Genomic DNA, 25,399 nt, shown 5'->3' with positions numbered 1-25,399 from the left:
CCGCCGCGAGCCTCAATATTCATTGGACCACATACATCAGTATGTATGATTTTCAACAAATCTGTTGCTCGCTCCATTGTTCCGGAAAACGGCGTTTTAGTCATCTTGCCCATGTGGCATGGTTCGCAAGTACCAAGTGATTCATAATCAAGTGATTCCAAAAGTCCATCAGTATGGAGTTTCTTCATGCGCTTTACACCAATATGACCCAAACGGCAGCGCCACAAATAAGTTGCACTATTATTATCAACTCTGCATCTTTTGGCTTCAACATTATGAATATGTGTATCACTACTATCGAGATTCACCACAAATAGACCACTCTTCAAGTGTGCATGACCATAAAAGGTCTCTCCCTAATAATAAAGCACGGATTGACTCCGTGGGTTCACCGTCACTTTCCATTAATTAAGTTGCAAATAATCACCCACCACTGCCATCCATAGGTGGAAAAAACGTTTCGCTAAAGATGTGAAAAAAGACATTAGGAAAAATATTGAAAAGAGAAAGAGCTACCTGACCCAACCCTTCACGACCCTGCCTCCCAAATCCCAATCCCATCTCGACTCCAGCGCGCCGCCACCTCTTATCCCGTCCCGCCGGCGCTCCGCCTCCCGTCGCCGCACGCCGTCGCCCCTCCCTCGCCGCACCGCCGGACCGCCTACCGTCATCGCGCGCTGCCATGGCCTACCCTGCCGCTGCGCCTACCCGTTTCTCCGCTGCCGGGCGGCTGCAGGAGGTGGCCGGCGTCGCCCCGTCATCAAATCCCCTAGCCGCTCGATCTCATCCGCCGCATGCTGGCTGCCCATACAGGATTGACGCACCCTATATCCGGCGACCCGTGGCTACTCCTCCCAGCCCCGGATCTGCTCTTCCGCCACCTGCGACCCACGGCTTCAATGATCCACGACAAGGGATGATGACCAACTCGGCTGCCCCCCTTCCCCGTGCAGCTGCCTCTGAGGCTGCAGCAGCCTTCGCACAAGGCCACTACGGTGCCACCTATGCTGTCCTAAAGTTCCGTCAGATTCGTCAATTTCAGTTTCATCAGTTTTTGTCAGATTAAGTTTCATCAGATTCAGAAAATTCAGTTTCGTCAAAGTTTTAGTTGTTAGTTAATTTCTCGCGCACGTTGGCGCTCGGCGCTCGACGTCGTCCACTTCCTCACATAACTCGAGCCCAAGTGCGTGCAGGTTACACCAGCCTTTGATTTATATATCTACCGTCCACTGATCAGTGACATGAAAAGGTTGGGCGCTCTGAGCTAGAACATAAGCCGATTGATGAGATGAATTAAAATGCTTCTGATTGGTTAGACCCTCAATATTCCAAACTGAAGTCCAAGGAAGAAGGATCAGGAATAGCAGGTAAGAAGCCCATGAGTTATTTGTCTTACAGGCATGCACGTCAACAAGGTGCTGATACATAGTTCCAGATTTCCAATGGACGCTGGTGTTGTTGGCTGACATCTCCGGGGCTGTACATCATGATGGTTACCAAGACACGACAATGATCTAAATGCTCCAGACCTGAATGAAATACCATGACTACAGGCCGTTGCTGATTTGCGTTCGAAGAGGTGCAGCAACCAGAGAGAAGCAACTGAGGTAACGCCAATTGAAAAAAAATACATGATGCACTGATGGATTATCATGTATATAATGCCTGTTATTGGAAAGAGTGATGTTTTGCTCTGAACTTGTCGGTGTAAATTTTTGGCATTTTCCATTTCTCTTCAGTGCACTGAAGAATAGTGAAATCTTGGCATCCGATTCCTTTTGCAGGCCATGCTTTTAACTCAACCAAATCTGCATTGTTAGTTGCTCTTATAGTCTGTTTGTAGCTAATTGGGGGACAAACATGGGCAATGAGCAGCTTATTTTGATGACAGTGCAATCAAGGACGCACATGTTCACTGATGAATCTACCTCTATTTTGTACTGTGTATATACATGAAAATAGTAGCATCGTCTTTGCATGGTTCTTTTCTGAATCAGCAACACTTTATGAGGGTCTTCATCTGCAATGTACATAGTGATGCATAACTATTGGTTTGAATTATTTGGATGCTTCAGTTGTCAGACATGTATGTGCAGAGAGTTGAGGCTTTGAAATTAGATAATATATCTAATGAATATGCATGTTTATTCATGGAACTATGCTCCATCTGTTTGATCAATTTGTTCGATGCATATGCTCATTCATGTGTTGTCATAGTGACTTGCCTGCGCTCACTGTTGATCGCAAAGAAGTGAGTTGGTCCAGAAATTGCAGCTGAGATGGAGCTCGGCAGGATGGCTAGACAGGCCTAGCTTGGTATTAGTCTTCTCTAAAATTTTATGTAGAAGTTTTTTCCTAGATCCAAGTACATTGTATCATTATTTTGCAGGTGTGATCCACAGAAGAGATCACATTTTATATGATTATAATTTATTTACTCATGTTCCTACTAAATGTTTTTTTTAGCAAAGTTCATACTAAATGTTAAAAGGGTCAATCCACAAGCTTGTCTGATCCCCGGTTCATTTTTGAACTATGTCCACGTGTTCTATCAAGGATCATTTTGTCGCATATGGAAATGACAAGCAAATTTTTTACCAGAATTATCATATTTGTAAGGTCGATCACCCATGGGTTCTGCACTTCAATAGAAATAATTTGTAGCCTTGACCTGATAAGTTATTGTTGTTGTATTATGAATTATTCATAGTACAAGACCAAATTTATAGTTTTAGTTTCATACAATTTTTTGTTCTTTGATAAATGGAGATTATGATTGTCTTCTGTTTGCATGCCAGAATTTGGCGGTCAATTAACAATTTTTTGGCTTGATATTTATCTGTGTAGATGCGTGGGTTCAAGGATATTCTTTCTCCCGTTGCAACGCCTCCCTGACATTGGGTGGCAACGTTTCGATGTTGCCGTGCCGTGCAGTCGGGTGTTTTGGGTTCGTTGTTTTGGTGGACAGGGCATCTAGCACTTTCTTCGTAGCGAAACATGGGGGTTGTGCTTGCACATACAATTCTTAGAAAAATTGAGTGCATGCTAAACTTTTTCTCTCCCGTTGCACGGGCATATGGGCTATTATTTATTTATTTTTTATTTTTAATAATAAAGCACGGATTAACTTTGTCGGGTTCACCGTCACAATACGCTTCTTTCTGTAATTTTACGCTTTCAGTTTAAATTTAAAACATATTTAAGGTGGTACTAAATTTTCCGTAATTTTCGTCCATCCGTGTAGCAAAATTTTCGTCCATCTTGTTTTAGGCCTTTGCCTCCTCTCATCTACATGGGCATCGCCCTGTCTTGCATGCTGACGCGTTGCCACTTGGGCTTCAGCCCATCCGTCAGTCCTCTCCTCTGCATCTTGGCCCACAAATCTTGTAAAAATAATTGCACCGGTTAAGATCGAACTCCGGACCTTATGACCTGCTGGTGTTTGTGCAAAAAGGAGAAGATTCTGGTTATAGATAGTCCCACATCGCCTTCTTGTACTCAATCTCACCAGTTTAGATATGTTTATGAGTTGAAGACAACAAGCGGCGTTGAAAGAGTTGGTCAAAGAAGGAATCCATGGGAGAAAGACCCTAAGGCCCTGTTCGGAACTTGCCCGCTCCGCGGAGTTGGGGAGCTGGGTTTTGGCAGCTCCATAAAATTAAGCTAAAGTCTGATCCACTCCCGGAGCAGAGTTAAACGAGCCGAGAGAAACCGAACGCAGCCTAAATGTTGGCCTAATTAAACATGATGCAGAGTAGAGGCCGGTGCAGGAGATGCCATGCCGGCCGGGGTGGCGACATTGTTGGGTGGAGGAGCTGCTGCTCCCTGTTCAAGAGAGAGGGTGAGGAAAGAGACCAGACTGGGGGCAGAAGGGCGGGAGGAGCTGGCTCACCGGCGGCGGGGTCGTGCTGCTGCTGCAGATCGGCGAGGCCACTCGTGGTCGGTCGAGCTCCTGCAAGGATGGCCCCGCATCAGGGGAGGCAGAAGAGGAGGGAGATACATCTGCTGACTGTTCATGGCTTCTAGGAGCAAGGGCTGCTCCTCTGCTGACTCTAATCCAGCTCCCACGCAACTTGTGAGGAAGGCTACGCTGGGCGCCCCAACTTATCTCTACTGGTCCAGTAGTTTCTTTATTCACACGCGATCTCTCCTCTCATGCACCCCTATTTTAATCACCGATGCCGGATAAAAAACGAGGTTGTTATTAGATCATCCACGAGAGCAAACCAGTTCACGGAAGGCAATGCATTGGGTGTTATTGCCCTTCTGAAATTGTATTACATTCATGCTGGATGTCAAAACGTTCAGTATAAACTGTACTTTGCTTGCATACTGAAACTAATGATCGTCCTGCAATAATTAAAATATAGAATCCCAAGTCCCATCAAATTACCATGCCAGTGGTTGGCGGAGTGGGCGAGCCGGCTGCAGCGATGAGGCGTGGTTGGCGGAGTGGGCGAGCCGGCTGCAGCGACGAGGCGCATGAGGATAGATACGAAACAACAACTCTGTGAGGTGGATAGCGGTTAACGGCTACAGGGAGCAATGGCGGAGACAGGGGGTGCCAGCCAGGGCCCTGCCCCCCCCCTAACATCTCTGATTTAGGCCTAATATATGAATAGTAGCAGTGCTTTTTTTTTTGCTAAAATGGGTGTTTTTGATGGATTGGTCCACCCCAACAAGGTTGAACAATACTCGGCCCTCCTCATCCTATTTTTCTGGCTCCGCCACTGACAGGGAGAGCGATCAGACGGTTACCGACCCGTTTTACTTTTTTTTCCCTCCCTACAACCACCTGGCTCCTAAGGTCGGCCATAGAGATATCATGGCGGTGTCAGCTGTAACTAAAATGTGATTACAGATTGTGCATAGTAATATAGTTGTAGCGTCTTTGGCATTAATATGCACTATTTTGAATTACTTTTTTATCCCGTTGTATCGCACGGGCCATTTTATTAGTATTACTCATATAAATAGAACAACCATTATTCTCAGATTTAATTGAATAACCGTCTCGCATCAAACAAGATCCAGATATAAAGTTCATGCTTAACGCTGGCACCAAATAACAATTATTCAGGTCTAAAACTAATCCCGAAGGTAGATGTAGAGGTAGCGTGCCGACGGCGATCACATCGACTTTGGAACCATTTCCCACGCGCATCGTCACCTCGTCCTTAGCCATTCTTCGCTTAATCTGTAGTCCCTGTTTGAGTTGCAAATGTTAGCAACAGAACCAGTATCAAATACCCAGGTGCTACTGCGAGCTCTAGTAAGGTACACATCAATAACATGTATATCACATATACCTTTGTTCACCTTGCCATCCTTCTTATCCGCCAAATACTTGGGGCAGTTACGCTTCCAGTGACCAGTCTGTTTGCAGTAGAAGCACTCAGTCTCAGGCTTAGGTCCAGACTTGGGTTTCTTCTCTTGAGCAGCAACTTGTTTGCCGTTCTTCTTGAAGTTCCCCTTCTTCTTCCCTTTACCCTTTTTCTTGAAACTGGTGGTCTTGTTGACCATCAACACTTGATGCTCCTTCTTGATTTCTACCTCCGCAGCCTTTAGCATTGCGAAGAGCTCGGAAATTGTCTTATCCATCCCTTGCATATTATAGTTCATCATGAAGCTCTTGTAGCTTGGTGGTAGTGATTGAAGAATTCTGTCAATAACACTATCATCCGGAAGATTAACTCCCAGTTGAATCAAGTGATTGTTATACCTAGACATTCTGAGTATATGTTCACTGACAGAACTATTCTCCTCCATCTTACAACTGTAGAACTTATTGGAGACTTCATATCTCTCAATCCGAGCATTTGCTTGAAATATTAACTTCAACTCCTGGAACATCTCATATGCTCCATGACGTTCAAAACGTCGTTGATGTCCTGGTCTAGGCCGTAAAGTATGGCACTCTGAACTATCGAGTAGTCATTAGCTTTGTTTTGCCAGACGTTCATAACATCTGGTTCAGCTCCTGCAGCAGGTTTGGCACCTAGCGGTGCTTCCAGGACGTAACTCTTCTGTGCAGCAATGAGGATAATCCTCAAGTTACGGACCCATGCCATGTAATTGCTACCATCATCTTTCAACTTTGCTTTCTCAAGGAACGCATTAAAATTCAACGGAACAACAGCACGGGCCATCTATCTACAACAACATAGACAAGCAAAATACTATCAGGTACTAAGTTCATGATAAATTTAAGTTCAATTAATCATATTACTTAAGAACTCCCACTTAGATAGACATCCCTCTAATCATCTAAGTGATCACGTGATCCAAATCAACTAAAACATAACCGATAATCACGTGAGATGGAGTAGTTTTCAATGGTGAACATCACTATGTTGATCATATCTACTATATGATTCACGCTCGACCTTTCGGTCTCAGTGTTCCGAGGCCATATCTGCATATGCTAGGCTCGTCAAGTTTAACCCGAGTATTCTGCGTGTGTAAAACTGTCTTACACCCGTTGTAGATGAACGTTGACCTTATCACACCCGATCATCACGTGGTGTCTCGGCACGACGAACTTTGGCAATGGTGCATACTCAGGGAGAACACTTTTACCTTGAAATTTAGTGAGAGATCATCTTATAATGCTACCGTCAAACAAAGCAGAATAAGATGCATAAAGGATAAACATCACATGCAATCAATATAAGTGATATGATATGGCCATCATCATCTTGTGCCTTTGATCTCCATCTCCAAAGCACCGTCATGATCACCATCGTCACCGGCGTGACACCTTGATCTATATTGTAGCATCGTTGTCGTCTCACCAACTATTGCTTCTACGACTATCGCTACCGCTTAGTGATAAAGTAAAGAAATTACAGGGTGATTGCATTTCATACAATAAAGCGACAACCATATGGCTCCTGCCAGTTGCCGATAACTCCGTTACAAAACATGATCATCTCATATAATAAAATATAGCATCATTTCTTAACCATATCACATCACAACATGCCCTGCAAAAACAAGTTAGATGTCCTCTACTTTGTTGTTGCAAGTTTTACGTGGTTGCTACGGGCTGAGCAAGAACCGTTCTTACCTACGCATCAAAACCACAACGATAGTTCGTCAAGTTAGTGTTGTTTTAACCTTCTCAAGGGCCGGGCGTAGTCACATTCGGTTGAACTAAAGTTGGAGAAACTGACACCCGCCAGCCACCTGTGTGCAAAGCACGTCGGTAGAACCAGTCTGGCGTAAGCGTACGCGTAATGTCGGTCCGGGCCGCTTCATCCAGCAATACCGCCGAACCAAAGTATGACATGCTGGTAAGCAGTATGACTTGTATCGCCCACAACTCACTTGTGTTCTACTCGTGCATATAACATCTACGCATAAACCTGGCTCGGATGCCACTGTTGGGGAACGTGGTAATTTCAAAAAAAATCCTACGCACACGCAAGATCATGGTGATGCATAGCAACGAGAGGGGAGAGTGTCGTCTACGTACCCTCGTAGACCGTCAGTGGAAGCGTTATAACAACGCGGTTGATGTAGTCGTATGTCTTCACCATCGACCGATCCTCAGCACCGAACGTACGGCACCTTCGCGTTCAGCACACGTTCAGCTCGGTGACGTCCCGCGAACTCACGATCCAGTAGAGCTTCCGGGAAGAGCTTCGTCAGCACGACAACATGGTGACGGTGATGATGATGCTACCGACGCAAGGCTTCGCCTAAGCACCGCTACGATATGACCGAGGTGGATTATGGTAGAGGGGGGCACCGCACACGTCTAAGAGATCAATGATCAATTGTTGTATTGGGGAGCCCCCCTGACCCCGTATATAAAGGAGCTAGGGGAGGTGGCCGGTCAGGAGGAGGGCGCGCCAAGGGGGGAGTCCTACTCCCACCGGGAGTAGGACTCCTCCTTTCCTAGTAGGAGTAGGAGAAGGGGGGAGGAGGACACAGAGGGGAAGGAAAGGAGGGCGCCCCCCTCCTTGTCCAATTCGGACTAGAGGGGGAGGGGCGCGCGGCCTGTCCTGGCCGCCCCTCCTCTTCTCCACCAAGGCCCAATAGGCCCATTATACTCCCCGGGTGTTCCGGTAATCCCCCGGTACTCCGGTATATGTCTGAAACCTCCCGAAACACTTCCGGTGTCTGAACATAGTCGTCCAATATATCAATCTTTACGTCTCGACCATTTCGAGACTCCTCGTCATATCCGTGATCATATCCGGGACTCAGAACTACCTTCGGTACATCAAAACACAAAAACTCATAATACCGATCGTCACAAAACTTTAAGCGTGCGGACCCTACGGGTTCGAGAACTATGTAGACATGACCGAGACATGTCTCCGGTCAATAAACAATAGCGGAACCTAGATGCTCATATTGGTTCCTACATATTCTTCGAAGATCTTTATCGGTCAAACCGCATAACAACATACGTTGTTCCCTTTGTCATTGGTATGTTACTTGCCCGAGATTCGATCGTCGGTATCTCAATACCTAGCTCAATCTCATTACCGGCAAGTCTCTTTACTCGTTCCGTAATGCATCATCCCGCAACTAACTCATTAATCACATTGCTTGCAAGGCTTATTGTGATGTGCATTACCGAGAGGGCCCAGAGATACCTCTCAGACAAACGGAGTGACAAATCCTAATCTCGATATATGCCAACTCAACAAACACCATCGGAGACACCTGTAGAGCACCTTTATAATCACCCAGTTACGTTGTGACGTTTGGTAGCACACAAAGTGTTCCTACAGTATTCGGGAGTTGCATAATCTCATAGTCACAGGAACATGTATAAGTCATGAAGAAAGCAATAGCAGTAAACTAAACGATCAAGTGCTAAGCTAACGGAATGGGTCAAGTCAATCACATCATTCTCCTAATGATGTGATCCCGTTAATCAAATGACAACTCATGTCTATGGCTAGGAAACTCAACCATCTTTGATCAAAGAGCTAGTCAAGTAGAGGCATACTAGTGACACTATGTTTGTCTATGTATTCACACATGTATTATGTTTCCGGTTAATACAATTATAACATGAATAATAAACATTTATCATGATATGAGGAAATAAATAATAACTTTATTATTGCCTCTAGGGCATATTTACTTCAGCCGAGCCTTCGTCCCACGAGACTTGGGTCCCAGAGTGTTCGTCCCACGAGACTCCGGTCCCAGAGTCTTTGTCCCACGTGACTCCAGAGGCTAGTGGCCATGCTGATGGTGGCAAGGATAGCTTTTCTGAGGATAGCTATAGCGAGGGCGAGCTGGTTGTGGTGGGCAAGAAGGTCTACCAGCGTGGTGGTACAAAGCTCCCGTCCGTACCGGCGACCCATGATCATAGGTGGTTGATTGAGCCTAATGGGGAGAAGTAAGTGCATTTATTATTTTTTAACCTTTTGCCTTCATGTTTCTTTAAATTAATATCTAAGGAGTTGGCCTTGTCATACTGCAGGGGTTGGAAACACGCCCCTGGTGTCCGCGGGCCGAACCAGGTCCTTGGTGTCCTTTGCCGGCACCACTTCCCGGGGTGGGTCACCTTGCCTGGTGAGGCTGAGGTTCCACAGCTAGCACTGAGCTAGGAGCTGTACGTGGCTGCCCCAGCCCTGCCAGAGGAGAGGGTCGATGGTGTCTTGTGTGAGACGGTGGATGACATTGTGATCTGGCGGTTTTGGGTAATTTCTCCTTTACAGAATTAAAAATGAACAATACCTAGTGATTGTACTATTAGTGTTGTCTTGTTTGATTGCAGACCTTCTACAGGTGTCTTGAGGAACACGAGGCAGACGCGGCTATGGTTCTCGAAGCCGAGTGCAAGCGCCTACTTTAGAACTTACGGCACGAGGCTCGGGTGTAGGCTGTTCGAGACTACTACGCCTCGACTAACATTAAGAGGTCCAAGACGAAGTGCCGCACCAAGTTTCTGAGTCAGGAGAACTACATGAAGGTAATTACCTATTCTTAAGGCCTTGTACTTAGTTTCCTTATTTGATTTGTAGGCGTAGCGCTGAAATTTATCTTGTCTAACTTAGGTGCCCCCGAGATGGTGTGCGGATAGGATGGACTGTTGGGTGGCGTTGGTGGATGAGTGGTGCTCTCCGCAATGGCTAGCCGTCCACAACAAGGCCAGGGATAAGCATGCCCAAAGGCAAGGTGTGCCACACCATCAAGGGAGCTCCAACCTGTTTGAGTACGGGGATCACTAGGTATGTGGTTTGCTTCACGATTCACGCAATTTCATTCTTCATGCTAGCTTGAGCCCTTAACTAATATTTTGTTCCTCTCTTTTAGGTGCGACACAACAAGAAGGACGTGCCACCGCTGTTCGACCTCTATGCCATGTCCCATACTGCCCCATGCAAGAAGGCCAAGGCATTCTCTGACGATGAACTCGATAATCCAGAGAGCTTCACCAACATCTCCTCCCACAACAAGCTTGTGAAGTATAGAGACGTTGGGAAGACAAGGAAATGGGAGGACTTCAACCCGAGCCAGAGTCCTTTTGATCCAGAGGTCGTGATGCTATCTGGTAGCGGGAGGTACCATGGCTTGGTAGCCATTGGGGATGGACTGATACGTTGTCCCACAACTCTCCCGGATATCAAGTAGCGCCAGATGAGTTCTGATCTGAGATAAGGCCTCGTCCACGGCCAATGGAGCTTGCGATCGAGGCTTGGGCCTAGGAGCTTTTGGCAGAGGCAAACAGGCAGACGGCGGAGAGGGAGAGGGACATGGAGGAGAGGACGGCTAGCCTGTTGGAGGCGGAGAGGAACCGGAACCACACGTCTCACCGGGCCCTATACGAGCTCCTTGTGGTAAGTTTCTCCTGCATATTAGCCAAATCATGCACGTAATGTTCGTTTCATTACTAACTAATATGACTGACTCTTGAAAACAAAATGTGCAGACCGTGTGCCAGAACAACGGTCAGCCCCTCTGCTGATGCCCCAGATTGGTATAGCGCCCACGGTGAGTTTCATTTGAATGGTCATTAGTTACTAGTATTCATATTTAAGTTGCATCATGCTAACGAGACATTGCAAATGATCTTTGGTGTAGCATGCCTCCCGACAAGCATCGACCGATCCTTTTCCATCTAGCACTGGCGCAACCCCGACCGGTCCTTCACCTCCGTGATGATGGTAAGTTTTCCCAAGTGTTTTGCTTCACAAATGCATACTTAGCTTAAGAAAGGACCTATTTAGCTCCAAAATGACCTATAGTTAGCTTATTTCTTCAAAAATAACATAATAACCTTACTTAGCTCCAAAATGACATACTTTACCTAGGATTGCTATAAAATGACCTATACCTAGAATTTTTTTCCTCCTAAATGACTTAATATTCTTAGTTAGCTAAAAAATGGCATAACTACCTAGGATAGCTCAATAACGATTTATACTTAGCTTAGCTAGTTCATTTATGACATAATTAGCTTACTTAGGTAAAAAATGGCATAATAACCTTGGTTTAGCTCCAAACTGTCATATAATTAGTTTATTTTCCTACAAAATGACAAAATAACCTTACCTAGCTCCAAAATGACCGATTTTAACTAGGATAGCTCTAAAATGACCTATACTTACCATTTGTTCCTCCAAAATGAATAAATATGCTTAGTTAGCTCAAAAATGGCTTAACTACCGAGGTTAGCTAAAAAATGACCTATACTTAGCTTCTTGAGTTCATTTATGACATACTTAGCATATTTATGTTAAAAATGGCATAATAACCTTGGTTTAGCTACAAACTGTCATATCATTAGTTTATTTTCCTCCAAAATGAGAAAATAACCTTACCTACCTCCAAAATGACCGATTTAACTAGCGTAGCTCTAAAATGACCTACACTTGCCATTTTGTCCACCAAAATGAATAAATATTCTTAGTTAGCTAAAAAATGGCATAACTACCTAGGTTAGCTAAAAAATGACCTATACTTAGCTTCTTCAGTTCATTTATGACCTACTTAGCATAGTTAGGTAAAAAATGGCATGATAATCTTGGTTACCTCCAAAATGACATAGACTTCGCTTATTTTCCTCGAAAATGATATAAAAACCTTAGTAAGCCCCAAAATGACCTATTTACCTAGCTTAGCTCTAAAATGACCTACACTTAGCCTTTTTGCCTAGCTTAGCTGAAAATGGCATAATTACCTAGGTTACCTTAGTTAGAAGAAGAAGAAGATAAAGAAGAGGAGAGGATAAAAAGAAAGGGAAGAAAAATTCTTCTTCTTCTTCCAGCTAGTCTTCTTCTTCTTCTTCTAACTTTCTTCTTTCCCAATTTGCAGATTTTCTTTAGATGAGGAAGCTTGCGTTGATGGAGTCTACTCCTCTCCTTGTGCTTCCTTTTTGTTTTGATTTTGGAGGACGAAAAATGTGAAACTTGCTACCTATATATGTATGTATGGATGAAACCATTGTATGCTTGTTGTTGGATATGTTGGCTAGCTATATATGTTGCATATGGACTTTTGATTTGGTATGTATATGTGTTGGATGATCATATCCATAGGCAGGGATATGATTTGGTATGTATATGTGTTGGTATGCTTGTTGAAAGTATTTTTCAAATGTGTGTGTACATATATATATCTGTGAAATTCTATGAAATTGATTGAATTTAAGAAAAAAACACGCGCTTAACAGGCACTTTGCCATCTACTAACAGATGACAAAGAGCTTTGCCATCAGCCAGCAGACGTCAAAGCTGCCACGTGTCAGCTACCTGTGCAACCTGGGGTGCACTGGGCTGGCCTATATGGCATGCTTTGCCGTCTACTGGCAGACGACAAAGACCTTTGCATCTTTGTCGTCTGCCAACAGACAACAAAGCATGCCATGTGTCAGCTACCTAGAGGGGCATCTGGGCTGGCCTATTTGGGAACTTTGCCGTCTGCTGGCAGGTGGCAAAGATGCAAAGGTCTTTGCCATCTGCTGGCACCGTTAACCCCATGACCTAAGCTGCCACGTGTGCCGTCCAGGCCCTTTGCCAGCAGACGGCAAAGAGCCCTTTGCCGTAGTTTGTTCAGCCGTATGTGTTGCCGTCTGCTGGCTAACGGCAAAGGCCTTTGCCATCTGGCAGGCGTGCCTTTGCCGTTAGCCATGGCAGATAGCAAAGTGCCTGATTCCTGTAGTGGTACGAGCACACAAAAGAGAAGTTTATTTGAAAATTAGAGATGGCACATGCAAATTTGCTTAGAACGGCAAAAGAATACCGCATATAGGTAGATATGGTGGGCTTATGTGACAAAACTGGTTTAAAGGATTTTGGATGCACAAGTAGTGATCATACTTAGTGCAAAATGAAGGCTAGCAAAAGATTGAGAAGCGACCAACCAAGAAACGAATAATCTCATAAGCGAGCATTAAGCATAATTAACACCGAATAATGCACCACAAGTAGGATGTAATTTCATTGCATAACTATTGACTTTTGTGCTTGCATAGGGAATCACAAACCTTAACACAACTATTCTTACTAAACCATAATTACTCATCAACATGACTCACATATCACATCATCATATCTCAAAACCATTACAAGGAATCAAGTTTATTTTGTCCAATGATCTTGATGAAAGTTTTTATTATATCCTTGGATATCTATCACTTTGGAACTAATTTTCATGTGTTGCTTTTGATAAGCTCAAACAAATATAAGTGAAGATCATGAGCATAATGTTTCTTTCTCTCTTAATTTAAGTGAAGCAAAAGAGAATTTCTTAAAAAATCACTAACTCTCAAATAAATCTAAGTGAAGCAAGAGAGCATTTCTTCAAGAATAGTAAAGCACACCGTGCTCAAAAAGATATAAGTGAAGCACTAGAGCAATTCCATAGCTCATAAGGATTTAACTGAAGCATAGAGAGCAATTCTAACAAGTCATGGCATAATTTTGGCTCTCTCAAACAAGTGCGTCCAGCAAGGATTGAACACTGAAGACAAAAAAGCAAAACAAGAAAAGACTCATATCATACAAGACGCTCCAAGAAAAACTCATAGTATGTGACGAATAAAAATATAGCTTCAAGTAAAATACCGATGATCATTAAAAGAAAGGGGGATGCCACTCGGGGCTTCCCCAAGCTTAGTTGCTTGCTTCTCTTTGGATAATAGCTTGGGATGCCATGGACCTCCCCAAGCTTAGGCTCTTCTTACTCCTTATTCCTTCATCCATCGTAACATCACCCAAAACTTGAAAACTTCAATCACACAAAACTCAACAAAACCTTCGTGAGATCCGTTTGTATAAGAAAACAAATCACTACTATAAGTACTGCTGCAAACCCATTCATATTTTATCTTGCATTATATCTACTGCATTCCAACTTTTCTATGGCAAAAAAGCTTCAAAGAAAACCATAGAATCATCAAAACAAGCACATAACGCAAAGAAAAAAGAATTTGTCAAAAACAGAACAGTCTGTAGCAATCTAGATATTTCTAATACTTCTGTAAATCCAAAAATTCTGAGAAATTAGGACAACCTGAGAAATTTGTATATCAATCGACTGTAAAAAATTCAAAAAAAAATTGTCGCATATGTGATTTTAAAAAATTGTAAGTCTGGACACAAAAGTTTTTGTTTTCAGCAAGATCAAAACAGCTATCACCCAAGAAGATCCTAAAGGCTTTGCTTGGCACAAACACTAATTAAAACACAAAAAACACAATCATAACAGTAGCATAATCGTGCAAACACTCAAGAACAGAAAGCAAAAGTCAAAAATAAATTTTATTCATTGGGTTGCCTCCCAACAAGCGCTATGGTTTCACCCCCCAGCTAGGCATAGAGCAAAGGATCTAAGTTTTGGCATCCGTAGTTTTGGCAACTTTTGTAAGGGCTTTCTGAAACCCGAGAGGCCCTTTGCGCTTCCCTAAATTCTCAGGAAAAGAAACCATCTTTAGATCTAAAATATCCAATCGCTTATTGCAGAGAGTAATCAAGGTATTCATGCGATTGATACTACCATTAAGATGTTTGAGGGGTTCATTATATTTTTGCAATTCAACCATATGTCTATGTAAATCACCAAGTTTGTCCAACATTTGAACTCCCTCTGGGTGAAAGAAAACCCCTTCTTTTGAGGTGGAACCCCCAGAATTCGTTCTAAAATTTCATAGGCAACATTAGCATCAAGCTCAACAAAATTCCCTTTAGCGGCAAAATCTAAGAGTTCTCTATGATACAAAGCCAATCCTATGTAAAAACTACAAAGCAAGATCTTTGCGTCTCCCTTTAAATTGCAAACACGATAGGATTCCATAAGCCTATACCAAGCATCTTTCAAATTTTCTCCTTGTCGTTGCTTGAAGTATAAAACTTCAAAATCTAGTGACAAAGGAGGAGTAGGGACGCTAGTCATTATGACTAGAAAGCAAGAACACGGATAGATCCGGCAAGAAAACAGCGAACGAAAATGAGGGCGAATAAAACTGCCAAATTTTTTTTGAAGTGGGGGAGAGGAAAATGAGAGGCAAATGGTAAATAATGTAAATTTCAAGGAGATGAGATTTGTGATTAAGAACCTAGTAGATATTGATGATGTCTCACCGGCAACGGCGCCAGAAATTCCTTTTGCTGTGTGCTAGCCTACGTTGGTATTTACCCAAAGAGCAAGGGATGATGCAGCATAGAGACGATAGGTATTTCCCTCAGTAATGATACCAAGGTTATCGAACGAGTAAGAGAACCAAGCAACACTACGTAAACAGCACCTGCACACAAGTAACAAATACTCGCAACCCGACATGTTAAAGGGGTTGTCAATCCCTTTCAGGTAATGGCGCCAGAAATTGGCAAACAGACGTGAGAAAGTTGTAATAGATTGATAGGAACACCAAATAAAATCAAGTGCAGCAAGGTATTTTTGTATTTTTGGATTAATAGATATGAGAATAAAAGCAAAGGAAAATAGATCGCAAAGGCAAATATAATAAAGAAGAGACCCCGGGGCCGTAGATTTTACTAGTCGCTTCTCTCGAGAAAAATAGCAAACGATGGGTGATCAAATTACTGTTGGGCAGTTGATAAAACTTCAAATAATCATGAAGATATCCAGGCAATGATCATTATATAGGCATCACGTCCAGGATTAGTAGACTGACTCCTGCCTGCATCAACTACTATTACTCCACACATCGACCGCTATCCAACATGCATCTAGTGTATTAAGTTCATGGAGAATCGGAGTAATGCAATAAGAACGATGCCATGATGTAGACAAGATCTATTTATGTAGAAATAGACCCCATCTTGTTATCCTTAATAGCAACGATACAGACGTGTTGGTTACCCTTCTGTCACTGGGATCAAGCACCGTAAGATCGAACCCATCACAAAGCACCTCTTCCCATTGCAAGATAAATAGATCAAGTTGGCCAAACAAAACCCAAATATCGGAGAAGAAATACGAGGCTATAAGCAATCATGCATATAAGAGATCAAAGAAGACTCAAATAACTTTCATGTATAAAAAGATAGATCTGATCATAAACTCAAAGTTCATCAGATCCCAACAAACACACCGCAAAAAGAGTTACATCATATGGATCTCCAAGAGACCATTGCATTGATAATCAAGAGAGAGAGAGACACAGAGAGAGAGGAAGCCATCTAGCTACAAACTACGGACCTATAGGTCCACAAAGAACTACTCACGCATCATCGGAGAGGCACCAATGGACATGATGCACCCCTTCGTGATGGTGTCTAGATTGGATCTGTGGTTTCTGGAACTCACAGCAGCTGGAATTGATTTTCATCAACTCCCCTAGGGTTTCTGGAATATTGGAGTATGAGTAAAGAGGCGGTTAGGGAGGCAACCAAGGTGGGCATAACCCACCAGGGCCCGCCTGGGCCTCCATGCGCGCCCTGGTGGGTTGTGCTCCCCTCGGAGCACCCCTAGGTGCTTCTTTGGCCCACTGGATGTCTTCTGGTCTGTCGGTGTGGAACGACACCTATGGGATCACGAGAATCCCTACTACGGTTGCCGGGGCGCGGGGTTGTGAGAAGAGCAGGGCTAGTAGACAACACAAGGATCGTTTACCCAGGTTCGGGCCGCGAGGATGCGTAAAACCCTAGTCCTGCTTTGGTGGGTGTATTTCAGAGAGTTCTTGAGCTCTCGAACTAGATGTGGTGAGTGCGTGGTTCGAAAGAGCCGAATCCCTCTCCAGTATGCCATGGGCCTCCTTTTATAGTCGGAAGGGGCTGCCACAGTGGCACACAGGAGGTGGAAAGGCGTACAGTGCCTTGAGCTTATCGCTTGTATTACAGGACAAGGCACATTTAATGCGTAGCTTAGGTGTCCCCTTGCTTTATTGGGGACGGGCGAGGCCCGTCCCGTCCGTCGCCGCTCCTCCTCGCTTTGACACGCGCCCTGGCCAGTGAGGCACGTGGTGCCATGTAGGCAGGTAGGCAGCTGAGGTGGCGCAGTGGCAAAGCCTTCACGAAGATCTGCATGCCGCCACGCAGGCGCTCGATGAGTTGGCCTGGGAGTTGCATGTTGCCATGCAGGTGCCCGCCCAGCTGGTTGGGCTGGCAGCTGCATGCGAACGGTGGTGGAAGCTTGGTTGGCATGGGCTTGGCGGTGGTCCTGCTGGCGTCCTTGTTGAGGGCCTTGCCGGGTGGGGTCTTGCCGTGTGGCCCGGCAAGGGTCTTGCCGTGGCGCGCTGTCGTCCCCGGCAAGGGCCTTGCCGGGGGTCTGGTGGTCTTCCTCGGCAAGGATCTTGTCGAGGACCGTCGTCTTCTAATCCACATCTGATCTTGAATATGTCTTCACAAAGATCTGCATGCCACCACGGAGGTGCCTCCCGAGCCCTGGCCCAACGTGATGTTGGAGACCGTGGGCTCAAGGGTGGCCCGCTCTGTTGGTGCGGGGTGAGCTGTCCCGACAAGGATCTTGCCGGGGCTGCTGAGGCTGCCCCGGCAAGGGTCTTGCCGGGGGAACCTGCTTCGTCCCTCTGCTCTTTGTGGTCTTGGCCTTGGCATTGCTCTTATTATCTTGGGCTCTGGTCTTACCTTGGCTCACCTCCCCTGCTCTGCTTGTTGTGACCGTAGGCGCGGCTCCGACTGCCCGTGCATAGGTATAGGGGTACAAAAACGCACCCCTCTTTTTGTACACCGACATGGTCCATAAAAAATCCACAAAAAGTTTCGCTGTGTTTGTACTCCGTTTGGTATTGATTTCCTGCGATGTAAGAAACATGCAAAAAAACAGCAACTGGCAGTTGGCACTATGTCAATAGGTTAGTAACAAAAAATGATATAAAATGACTATAAAATGATTATAAAACATCCAGGAATGATAATATAAAAGCATGGAACAAGCAAAAAATGTAGATACGTTGGAGACGTATCAACTGGTAGCAGAGAGGCACTTCACATGTAGTTTAGGCCGTTCGAGCACTAGTAGTAGAAAAATAGTGATCTAAATCAGCAAGCGGTCGACGGGGAACTAATAGCCCACAAGTATAGGGGATCGCAATAGTTTTCGAGGGTAGAGTATTCAACCCAAATTTATTGATTCGACACAAGGAGAGCCAAAGAATATTCTCAAGTATTAGCAGCTGAGTTGTCAATTCAACCGCACCTGAAAGACTTAATATCTGCAACAAAGTATTTAGTAGCAAAGTAGTATGGAAGTGCCGGTAACGGTGGCAAAAGTAACAGTAGCAGTTTTGTAACAATCGTAATAGTGGCAACGAAGAAGTAACGAAGCAAAAGATCAATATGAAACGAGCTCGTAGGCCATGGATCAATGATGGATAATTAGGTTGGATGGCATTCATCATGCAACGGTTATAACATAGGGTGACACAGAACTAGCTACAATTCATCATTATAATGTAGGCATGTATTCCGAATATAGTCATACGAGCTTATGGATAAGAACTTGCATGACATCTTTTGTCCTACCCCCCCGTGGCAGCGGAGTCCTATTGGAAACTAAGGGATATTAAGGCCTCCTTTTAATAGAGTACCGTACCAAAGCATTAGCACTTAGTGAATACATGAACTCCTCAAACTACGGTCATCACCGGGAGTGGTCCCGACTGTCGGGGGTTGGGTGCGACATATGCCAAAGGATGGCTTATCATGGTGGGAGCGAGTAGAACGTCACCGGTGCCTGGAAGCGGGATGAGGCGTAGACACGTACGCCGGTGAACTTTACCCAGGTTCGGGGCTCTTCGTGGAGATAACACCCCTAGTCCTGCTCTGCGGGGTCTCCGCATGATCACTAAGGCACTAGTGGTACAATGGTGCTCCTTGACCTGTTTGATAGAGGTGGAGGAAAGCAAGGCTAGCTCTCTCCTTTCTCTATGGGTGAGTCCAGTTCTAACAGGTTGGGAACCCTTTGCATGGGTGCCCTGGGGTTAATATAGGCCTACCCCCAGGGGTACAATAGTAATCCGGCCGGGTGTAGGACCCGGCTGTCAGTCTCTCTGGTGGCTGGCTTCTCCGCCGCCTGGTGGGCCCCGCCGACTGGTCTGGTACGGAGCCGACAGGCCGCCTCCGCCGCTCGGGGGTCTTGTCGGCTGCTGATCACTGTAGCCGTGATGCTAATGACGTAGGCTCGGTCAGGGGAGCGTGACTACAGCCCCGCCGCCTGGCGGGCGATTACTGTAGCCACTCAGTGTCTCATCTGGTTAATGGCGTGTGGGCCCCGAGGAAGGGGCGGGCCGACTGCTGGGGGCCGACCTCCCTAGGGTCCAACTGGCGGGGTTCTAGCCGTCTTCCGGGCTGTCGCTGATTGGTGGGGCCCGTCGTCCTTTTGCCGTACCGACAATCCGTCGTGGGAGCAGGGCTCCGCCTGCTTGTGGTGACGTCAGGGGTGGAGTGGCAACAGTGCCGCGCCGGGCGGAGATCTCCGCCTGTACGGTGCACTGTGGCTATGCCCATCCCTGGATTTGGGAGGGATGGGCTACACTGTAGCCACTCCCTGTCTTGTCTTTCTTGATGAGGGCGCAGGCTTCGCGGGCGCCACGGGCCGACTGCTAGGGGCCGGCTTCTCTGGAAGCCGCCCACTAGGAGTCGGCTTGTCTTGATGCCGGCTTCTGGAACTCGGCTGTCTACGAGCAGCCGGCTATTCCTCCAGCTGGTCACCACAAGGCGGCACCTCGTCTTGACGCCTTGAGGGGCGCAGCCAGCCCCGTTGCCTTGAAAGGTTTAGGGACTCGGGTTTGCCTACCCGTGGCCCATTACTCCGACAGTAGTCCCCGAAGCTGGTGAGGTGCCGCGGCTGAGCTGCCGAGGAGCCTCAACAATTTCCTTCCCCGAGTGCTTGAGGCGGAGCTTCGTCCGGCTTCTGCCGAGCCGACTGGCGGAGGTCGGCCTCGTCCAGCCTGACTTATCCAAACTTTGAATGCGACGGCGGGAGCCAAGTGGCGTGCTTGCTAGGCCTCTAGGCCGCCGCCCGTTGTGAGCATGTCACGTGGCGTCGAGCGGCCGGGCCAGTCTGCCAGCGCACGCTCGTGATGGGACGCGCTTGCTGGCAGGGCCCGCCACTACCAGGCCTGGCACGCGAGCGGATCCGCTGCGGCCGAGGTGGGCGGTTGAGTTTTCCACGGAGTTACTGCGCGCAGTAACTCGCGCGATAAACGTGGGGGCGTGGGGTCGTGGGAGCAGTAAATCCCACGATCGCCCCCTCGGCTTCGCAGCCCGTAGGCCTATAAGTAGGGGGAGGAGGGGGAGCGGCGGAGCACGCGCGCCCCTCCGCCCCATTCTTTCCTCCTTCTTCTTCCTATCGCCGTAGCGCCTCCAAGCCATGCTGAAAGCTGCAGTGGTTTGTCTCCAATGAGCTCATCTTCCAACCCCACGCCTCCCATGGCACGCTCCGGAGCATGGGACGGCTCCGAGGTTCATGACGACCACATCGACTTTCTCCGCCAGACGCGGCGGCTGCCCGGCAAGGACTACGTGAAGGTCCGCCTCGCGCCGGCGCCGGCGCCGGAGGAGGGTGAGCGGGTCGTCTTTCGCTTGCACTGCCTGCGCGGCCTCGGCCTGCCGACGAGCGGCTTCTTCCGGTCCTTCCTCGAGTTCTACGGTCTTCAGCCGCACCACCTTACCCCGAACACGGTGGTGCTGCTGTCCGCCTTCGTTACTCTGTGCGAAGGCTTCCTCGGCGTCCTCCCCACCATCGAGCTTTGGGGGGAGTTCTTCTACACCAAGCTCGGCACCCTCGTCGCGGGCGTGCCGGCTCAATGCAGCGCTTTTATTGCGGTGTGGAGGCCGGCAGCCGAAAATCCATTTTCAACCATCACGCTGATCAAGTCGGTGAAGATGTGGCAGCGATCGTATTTCTACGTGAAGAGCGTCTTCCCGGAGGGCGACTGGGTCAACTTGCCGGCTTATGCAGCCGACCCGCCGGCTGGGAGGCGGCCCAACCAGTCGTACCGGGCCAAGACACTGTCGCCTTCTGGAGCCGCCGCCATCACGCGTCTCCGGTTGCTGACACTGTTGGAGGGCCTGACCGCGCCCGATTTGCCGTCCGCCTTTGTGGCGCGCCAGGTGCTCCCGCTCCAGGGCCGCCCTCACATGATCTGTCAGATGAGCGGGCATCGGGACCCAAGCCGGCTGTGCACCAAGGAGATGCCTCACGCAGAGGTAGCTCACATGGTGAACTACCTTGCGAACTGCGAGCTCACGGAGGAGTGGCGGTTTGGCAAGGAGCCGTATTCCCACGCCGAGCCCCCACCTATGGTAGGTTATCTTTCTTTTTTCTTCTATCTTTTTTGTTGCCAAGTTCTGCCTGCCCAATTTGACCAATCGGCCTTTGAACAGAGCCCCCTCCTCCAGCCGGCCACCGGCGCTGCGGGGCCGGAGCGTCAGTTCCTCCCCGACCAAGCGGAGAGCGACGTGGATGACCCTGACTTGGGGGCGGCGGCCTTGGAGGACGACGCCGAGGGGGGAGGCGGCGAAGCAGGCGGCTCGAGGCTCGGAGCCGGCCTCGAGGACTGGCCCGACGATGATGCGGGGGAAGTCGCCTCGCGCCACCAGCCAGGGTCCGGCCAGCCGGGCGCGAGCTCATCTGCCGCGCCGGGTACCCAAGGTGGTGCGAAAAAACACAGGGCCTCGCCGAGCTTGTTCGGCAGCCGGCCGAAGAAGCCCAAGGGCTCGGCCGCGGAGACTAAGCGGGATGAAGCGGCCGCGAAGGCCATCCGCTTCCGCAAGGCGGTGAAGGAGCCGCAGCTAGTTTCCGCGTAAGTACTGCCTTCATCTCGTACTTTGTTTCCCTTGATCTAGGGCTCCGCTTTCTCTTGAGAAGTCGGCCGCCGCCTCCATCGTGGGGTCGGTGGAGACTTCCACCACCACTCGGTGGATCGATCCGGCCGCCGACCTCCGGGAGGCGACGGAGCAGAACGCGCGGGAAGCCGCCCGCCTGGAGAAGGCGGAGGCCGCCGCCCTGAAGAAACTAGCGGAGGCCGAGGCAGCCGACGCGGTGAAGAAGCAGGCCGAGGAGGCCGCCCGCCGCCAGCCGGCTGTGTTTGTCACTTCCCTGAACTCCGCGCCGCCACCGCTGGAGTTCGTGGCGCAGACTGGGGAAGCCGGCGGCGAGCACCCCGTCATGGAGTGGGACAGCGGCGACGTCGCCATGCCGAACGTGATCGTGCCTCCACCGCCACCGTCCGGGAAAGCGCAAGGCGAGCAGCCGGCGGACCCACCGGTGCCGCCTGCCGGAAACGAGGTGGTGACAGGCCCGACTCCTGAGGTCTGCACACCAACGCGCCGCCGGCTTGCAAAGGCGGCTTCGGCGCCACGCTCGCTGGAGACTGGCGCCGCAAGCTCCTCGATCCTGGACACTGAGGCGACCAGCGCCGCGCCCACTAGGTGGGTGCGGGGAGGCGGGACGGGCCTTCTGAACAAGGCGATCCTGGACGTTCAAGCCAAACTCCGCGCCGAGGTCGACACTATCAAGCACTGCAACAAGACATTCCTGGAATCACGAGAGGCCATCCGGGTACGCTTCTTGCTTCTTCGTTTTTAACTCTTGTAAGTCTTCGTGGGGGCGCGTCAGCGCACCCACTGGGTGTAGTCCCCGAGTTTCGGGCGGGCTGCTGAGCAGGCGGCTCGGAATTTTAATTAGCAGGCTCTGAGTGCCGATATCCTTGCTGCATGATTATCATAACCTCCGTGCGGCCGCCTTCAATTCCAAAGTCTAGGAATTAGATCAATGTGCTGTCGACTTGTCGGAGAGCCGGAGCAAGTCTTCTTCTTTCTCTGCGGGGGCGCGTTGGCGCACCCGCGGGCTGTAGTCCCCGAGATTCGGGCCGACTGCTGAGCAGTCGGGCCGGATCTCCCCGGCAACTGTTCTTCTTTTCTGCTGGTTACTGACGCCTTTCCCTTCTTCTTTTCTCTGCAGAGGCCAACGCCGCCTTGTAGCAGCAGCTGGGCGAAGCCAACACCATGCTGCGCGCTAAGGAGGAGGAGTGAGGCAAGCTGGTTGAAGAGCGTGACCGGCTGGTCGCGCAACTAGCGGAGCAGGCGGAGCTTCTCAAGAAGGCCCAGAAGGAGGCGGAGGACAAGGAGACCAGCCTCCTTGCTGAGTTCGCGACTGAACGCTCAGCCTGGACCGACAAGGAGGCGATGCTGTCTTCCGGCTTTCACGAGATCGAAGACATAGTTGATGGTGAGCTTCCCTCTTTTCCCTTCTTTGAGCTACCGGCTGCCGGTCGAGCCGGCCTCTCGTCTCTGACTTTGGCTTTTTGCTTTCTGTTCGGAGCAGACTTCTTCACTGGTCATTCTGACACCGCCAATCGGGCCATCGAAGCTGATCGCGAAGGACGGAGGGCGGAAGGTGCACAGATTGTTGTCGACGCCCCCCGGACCCTTGGTGAGCAGCTCCTAAGCATCGAGGCCCGTCTTCGGCCGGCTCAGCGGATGCTGCGCCGTCTTCAGCGTGTCGGCGCCCAGGCGATCGCCGCCTTGTGGCCGGACATGCCGGCACCGCGCACTCCCAGTCGGACTGCCGACTGGCTGGAGGTGGCGGCCGGCCGTCTTGAGGCCTGGAAGGGCTCCTCGGCCCGGGCTGGAGCGCGCCAGGCCTTGGAATTCGTGAAGGCGTGGTACCCTGGGCTAAGTCTAGCCCAGTTGGCCATGTTTCGGCTAGAGGCTCAGGAGGAGTTGGCGGGCGTGGAAGATGACCTTGTCAAGCGAGCGGCGGCAATCGCCGAGTACACCGACACCAGCATCTTCCTCCCGAAGCGAGCCGAAAACGGCGCCGAGGCACCACCAGAATGGTTCGGGCTGAACCCGGAGGACGGCGAGGACTCGGCTGAGGTGATCGACTCCAGCGGCAAGGAAGAAGTCGAGGAGGAGGAGGAGGAGGAAGGCGAAGAGGAGGCGCCAGAGGTCGGAGCGGACGGCCAACCTCAGCTCGACCGCGCCTCCAGCAACGAGCCACGCCCAAGCGAGCCGGCTGCCACTAGAGGCAACCAAGCGGAGACAGACCAGCCGGCCGCTCCACCAACCGGCGCCACCGACTCCTCCGATCCACCGAACCCGTCTGCTGCTCCCTAGGCCGCCAGTTTATCTTTTTCTTTACCTGCTTATCAGTCTCGACGAACTTGTTAATTTTGCACAATTCCACCCGCGGGGTGTATCTCAAACATCCGTTGAATGTCGGCCAAGGGCCTTTTTCTATGTAAATATTTTTGCCGAGTTCTATCTTTCCTTGCTTTCTGCCCTTTTGGCTTTTTCGTTTGCCGCCCTCCCTTAGTTGCCGTCTTGCCAGCCGAACAGCCGCTCTGCGGACTGTGGCTGGGTCAAGTACTTAGCTACTTTCGGGAAGGCAAGTACTTAGCCGATTTAGAATATTTTAGCAAGTTAAGTAGAAGCCGGCCGGCCGGCTGCTCAACAGCCGGTCGTAGAGGCGGGAAGCCGGCTTGAACTATGCACATGCTTTGGGTCCTTAGCCATTTTTCATGTGGGCACCCTTTCTGCCTTTCTCCTACCCACCAGACAGTCGCTCTGCGAGCTGCGGCCTCTGGCAGGAGACGGCTTAAGTGCCAACACATTACTTGTCCGGCTGCAGGAAGCATTTCATAGTACAAGGCGGCGAGTCCCAGGGCCGACTAATCGGACCCGGTGCCAAGCGGTATAAAGGAAATAACACATTCATAGGCATAATTCTTATCATATAGATAAAAGAGGGCAGTCCCTGAGCTCTTCTCGGGGGACCCGAAGTCTTCGTACTTTAATACAAAAGGTAGCGCGGTACATACTGCATCAACTGTAAAATCTTCGGAGGAGATTTGCATTCCATGGCCGCTCCGTCTCCTTGCCGGAGTCGTCCCTCCTGCGTGCTCGAGGCTTCTGAGTGTCGATCAGGTAGTAGGAGTCGTTGCCCAACACCTTGCTGATGATGAAGGGGCCTTCCCAAGGCGCTGAGAGCTTGTGTT

At 48.9% G+C, this 25,399-nt stretch overlaps 1 long non-coding RNA gene across 4 annotated transcripts; it reads left to right on the top strand.

Annotated features, from left to right (window-relative positions):
- Positions 1–514: 514 nt before the first annotated feature.
- Positions 515–3,232, top strand: LOC109779765 (uncharacterized). 4 transcript variants are annotated; one of them, XR_012189268.1, is made up of 4 exons: positions 515–1,367; positions 1,436–1,607; positions 2,218–2,316; positions 2,848–3,232. It is a non-coding gene; the product is annotated as an uncharacterized lncRNA (long non-coding RNA). The 4 variants fall into 4 exon arrangements; XR_012189267.1 differs by lacking the exon at positions 2,848–3,232 and having other exon boundaries at positions 532–1,367; positions 2,218–2,445; XR_012189269.1 differs by lacking the exons at positions 2,218–2,316; positions 2,848–3,232 and adding an exon at positions 1,785–2,007 and having other exon boundaries at positions 532–1,367.
- The last annotated feature ends 22,167 nt before the right edge of the window (positions 3,233–25,399 follow it).

Source organism: Aegilops tauschii, chromosome 7 (genome assembly GCF_002575655.3).
Source record: "Aegilops tauschii subsp. strangulata cultivar AL8/78 chromosome 7, Aet v6.0, whole genome shotgun sequence".
Taxonomy (NCBI): Eukaryota; Viridiplantae; Streptophyta; class Magnoliopsida; order Poales; family Poaceae; genus Aegilops; species Aegilops tauschii.
Note: the sequence above shows the minus strand (reverse complement) of the source record. Positions and strands in the feature narration are given on the sequence as shown.